At 48.4% G+C, this 5,065-nt stretch overlaps 1 protein-coding gene across 1 annotated transcript in view; it reads left to right on the forward strand.

Moving 5' to 3' along the window:
- SMARCB1 (SWI/SNF related BAF chromatin remodeling complex subunit B1) overlaps positions 1 to 5,065 on the forward strand; it is a gene marked incomplete at its 5' end in the record, with an annotated part of 70,967 nt that overhangs the window by 390 nt on the left and 65,512 nt on the right.

Consider the following 5,065-nt stretch of genomic DNA (forward strand, 5'->3'; position numbering starts at 1 on the left):
GGGTGGGGCTCCAGCCAGACGCCGAAAGACGGGAATGTTCGCCCGGCGGCGCCTGTGGCGGAGGGTGAGGGTGGGGGTGGGGGTGGGGAAGGCTTCTCTGCTGCCCTCGTGCCTTTGAAATCCTGCAAATCTCAAACACAGTTCTTCCCCTTTGCTTCGTATCGGACTCCAAAATAGCAGGTTGGAAATCAGGAGCTTTTGTGAGCGCTCCTCCCACGGTGTTCGTTGCCTCTGAGATGGGCGGTGAAGGTGTTTTGAGCTTTGTTTACCAATCAAGAAACAGGTGGAGAGAAGGATGCTTGCTCTTGGGGGTAGAAGGCTCCCGTGTGACCCAGCTCGGTCTTTCAGCAGTTCAGAAATAGGTGACGCTTTGAATGTATGTGAACCGATTCTTGGATTATTAGGAGAAAGAAAAATGCTGAAGATATATTTGTTTAAGAATTATTTTATTTGGGGAACCAGCAGTTACCGTAATGGCTATGTCGCTGGACTCCCACGTAGTCGACCGCGGTTCGCGTCCCGGACCCGGTGGCTTAAAACTCACGCCGGGCGCGTGTGCGTGCGTGCCTAAGATCCCGAGAAGAGAATGGAGGAGAAGGGATTGTGGCGTGACCATCCCCCCTGGGGGGTGATTTCTCGCTTTCTGTCTCTCTGTCTCTCTCTGTCTGGCGAGCGCATGCGCCTTATAGCGAAAACCTCTCCCCCCAAAAATTATTATTTAATTTTATTCATTATTAAAAATAATTAACCAGAATGAGACAGAGACAGACAGAGAGAGAGAGAGAGAGACAGAGAGAGAGAGAAAGAGAGAGAGAGAGGGAAAGTGAGAAAGTAAACTGCCAGGTCTGGGACTTGAACCCTGGTCAGCCATGTGGGAGTCCAGCACCTTAGCCACCACGCCTGCTGATCCCCCTGAGATCTTTAATCCATAACTAGAAGTGACAGGACTTTGTTGAATTAGCTCCACGGTGACTTTAGGGGAAAAAAAAAAAACACCTTTCAATGGGGGTTTGTACTAAGTACAATATATTAAGGTTTTTACAAATCGTACCTTTTGGTGTAAAGGGAGTACCTGTCTATATTTTGTTTCTTATTTTCTATTTAGGATATAGAATTCAGATGGGTAAGCCAAGCATTAGAATGTAAAGTGTTAGTCCTGGAAAATAAAGCCTTACAGAATGCTAGGAGTTGCTTCCTTTTTTTTTTTTTTTCCTTTAGGGCATGCACTTGCCAGAAAGAGAGACAGAGAGACAGACAGAAAGCGAGAAATCAAAAGCGAGAAATCACACCCCCCCCGGGGGGGGGTGGCCACACCGCAATCCCTTCTCCTCCATTCTCCTCTCAGGATCTTGGGCACGCACGCACATGCTCCTGGTGTGAGTTTAAGCCACTGGGTCTGGGACGCGAACCGTGGTCAACTACATGGGAGTCCAGCGACATAGCCATTACGTTAACTGCTGGTCCCAGGAGTTGCTTCTCATATAGCATGGAGAATAAAGCCTTACAGAATGCTAAGAGTTGCTTCTCATAGCAGGCTTCAGTGTCCTACTCCGACATTTTATTTTATTATTTTTTAAAATTTTTGCTATAGAGTGTCTTGCTCACTAGAGAGAGAGAATGAAAGTGAGAAATCTTCCCCCCGGGTGGGGGGATGACCATGCCACAATCCCTTCTCGACCATTCTCCTTGGGATTTTGGGCACACACACATGCTGCTGGGTTCAGGACTTGAACCGCGGAGTGGGCCACGTGGGTTCCAGCCTCTTTAACCTCTTCGCCATCTGTTGGCTCTCATTCATGTTGTTAAGATTTACAGTTTTATTCCTTGCAGTTGGGCATAGCCATAGCGTAAATGAATGAAGCCTCAGGGTGGTCACTGGGGCTTCTGGACACACCCTTGTGACATGATGCTTCCTATCTTAGCCATATTGGAATATGAGAACTCATAGGAACTTTCGTCAGTAGCATCAGAACTTCAGTGTTTCCTAGGGACCAGCAGTTAGTGTAATGGCTATGTGGTTGAATTCCCATGTAGCCGACAGCAGTTCGAGTCCCTGTGGCTTAAACTCATGCCGGGCATGTGTGCATGCGTGCGTGCCCAAGGTCCCAAGAGGAGAATGAAGAAGTGGTGATTTCTCGCTTTCTTTTCTTTTTTTTTTTGGAGAGGTTTTCGCTGTAGGGCCCTTCTCCTCCATTCTCCTCTCGGGATCCTGAGCACGCACGCACATGCGCCCGGTGTGAGTTTTAAACCACCGGGTCCAGGATGCAAACCGCGGTCGACTACGTGGGAGTCCAGCGACATAGCCATTACGCTAACTGCTGGTTCCCAGTTTCTCGCTTTCTGTCTCTCTGTATCTCTCTGTCTTTCTGGCGAGCGTACACGCCCTATATCAAAAAATCTCTCTTAGATCAATTGTTCCCCCCCTTTTTTTTTTTTTTTTTTGCTAAGCACAAGAACATATTAACTTTTAATTTGACTTACATTAAAGGTGGTATCAACCAGAGTGTATTCAAATTTAAATCACATGTTATAAGCATTGATTTGAGTTTCAGTAGCATGAATGAGAATTTAGATACTTTATTATTTTTGGATTAACTTTAAGACGTAGAGCAACATGAGTCAGAGTTCATTTTTAAAAACCCGAAGGCATAAGACATTTATTAGAGAACAGAAATAAACTACTTTTTAGCTGCTACCACTTGCGTAAACTTGAATTTGGAACCTCAGCACCCCTCACTAATCAGTCATCTGAAGAAAGGGCTGAACGTAAGCAAATCCTCTTGGAGAGCGAGGGTAGAAATCTAGCGGAACATACACATCCACTCTAGGACCATAACGACCAAATTTGTGCCATGAATCTTTTTTTGGGGGGGGGTTTGCTATAGGGCGCGTGCGCTCGCCAGACAGACAGAGAGAGACAGAAAGCGAGAAATCACCCCCCAGGGGGGATGGCCACGCCGCAATCCCTTCTCCTCAATTCTCCTCTCGGGATCTTGGGCATGCATGCACACGCGCCCGGCGTGAGTTTTAAGCCACCGGGTCCAGGACGTGAACCACAGTCGACTATGTGGGAGTCCAGCGACATAGCTATTACGCTAACTGCTGGTTCCCACGTGCTGTAAATCTTCAGACCTGGTGTCGTTTGGCCACGTTTCTCATGAACAGAGATGTGGGGGGGGGATGCAGGTAGTGGGAAATGGCAGTGGGGTGTCAGCCAGGGGTTCTAACGTGCTTGGCAAACCATCCGCGATTCCAGTGGAGGCTCCCCAGTGTTTCTTTTTTTAAAAATTATTTTATTTAACTTTATTTATTTTCATTTGTCCAGAGAGGGATAGGGAGAGACAGAGAGAGAGAGAGAAAGTGAGAAAACAAGCCACCAGGTCCAGGGCTGGAACGATGGTCGACCATGTGGGATCCAGTGTCCTCAACCACCATGCCACCTGCCAACCCCCTCCCCCCCCTTGTTTTTTTTAAAGCTTTGGCTAAAAGGCACTTGCCCTCGCCAGAGAGAATCAGAGAAGGTGAGAAATCACCCCCCAGGGTGAATGGCCCTGCTGCAGTTCCTTCTTGTCTCTGCTCCTCTGGGATTCTGGGCATGCGCACACCAGTGCCGGGTGTGATTTTTAAGCTGCCAAGTCTTGGATTCCAACCTTGGACATCCATGTGGTAGTCCAGCACCTTAACCACCGTGCCACCTGCTGGCCTCTTGCATTTCTTTTTTAAAGCCAGAAGGGCAGGATGCAATACACTTTTCAAATTGTTACATAAATGCTTCTGTTCTGAGAGCTGTACTGGGGAAATGGAGCCAGGACACGCCCATCAGCCACAGCCTGGAAGGCCCTCATTGGTTGGTAGGCACCTGCGCAGCCGCTCGGTACAAAAGACCATCCGGGAGTTTCCGTGTGTGATGCTAGGTACGTGTGTGATACTAGGTATGTGTGTGATACTAGGTATGTTGCTGGAAGAAACCTTTACCCGATCTAATGGGTGGAAAAAATAAACAAGTTTGAACTTGACTCTGAATGAGTGGGATTTTATTGTATTTTGTAGTAAGTAAAAGAGAAGAGAGGTATTTCTTTTTTTTAAGAGAGATTTTTGCTATAGGGTATGTGTCCTTGCCAGAGAGACAGAGAGAGATGGAGAGACAGAAAGCATGAAATCACCTGCCAGGGAGGATGGCCACGCTGCAATCCCTTCTTCTCCATTCTCCCCTCTGGATTTTGGGCACGCATGCACAGCGCCTGGCGTGAGTTTCAAATTGCCGGGTCTAGGACTCAAACCGTGGTCAACTGAATGGGAGTCTGTTGCCGCCATCTGCTGGTCCCAGTATATATATATTTTTAAGTTAATTTTTTCCTTCAGAGAGAGAGAGACAGATTGGCACCACAAGAGGTTCTTCCTGCCTCGTTCACCTCCAGGCTCAGCCAGCCGGGATCGTGGGTATGTGCTCTAACACCCAAGTACTCAGGGAGGTCGTGGGACATGAACCCAGGACCTCTCCCAGGTGGGTCCAGTTGTGTTATCCCTGCACCACCACCTGGCCTGAGGTCAGTATTTTTGACAGGTTCTTCCTATGTCGAGACCTCCTGCCCCACTCACTCAGGTGTGCACCACCACACCTGGCCTGTCTAGGCTGGACTCATAACCACCCCGGGGCTTCCCATCTGGCCTCAGCCACCGCTTATGCCACCATGGCTGGGCCTGAGTGATTCTTTTGAGAATAAATCTTTTGGGGACCAACAAATGGGGTAATGGTTACATTACTGGACTCCCATAAAATTGATCTCCCAGACCCTGTGGCTTAAACTCGTACCAGACACATGTGCGTGCGTGCCCAAGATCCCGAGAGGAGAGTGGAGGAGAAGGGATTGCGGCGTGGCCATCCCCCCGGGGGGGTGAATTCTCACTTTCAGTCGTCTCTGTCTCTCTGGTGAGCGCATGTGCCCTATAGCAAAAATCTCTCTTTAAAAAAAAAAGGAAATAAACGGAAAGAAAGCCTTTGTTAGGTGGAACAAATTGCGGGGCAGCATGTATCCAGATGGAAAAGCCTTGGGAGGCCTGGCTC

This window comes from Tupaia chinensis, unplaced genomic scaffold (assembly GCF_000334495.1).
Source record: "Tupaia chinensis unplaced genomic scaffold, TupChi_1.0 Scaffold000024_1, whole genome shotgun sequence".
Classification (NCBI taxonomy): Eukaryota; Metazoa; Chordata; class Mammalia; order Scandentia; family Tupaiidae; genus Tupaia; species Tupaia belangeri.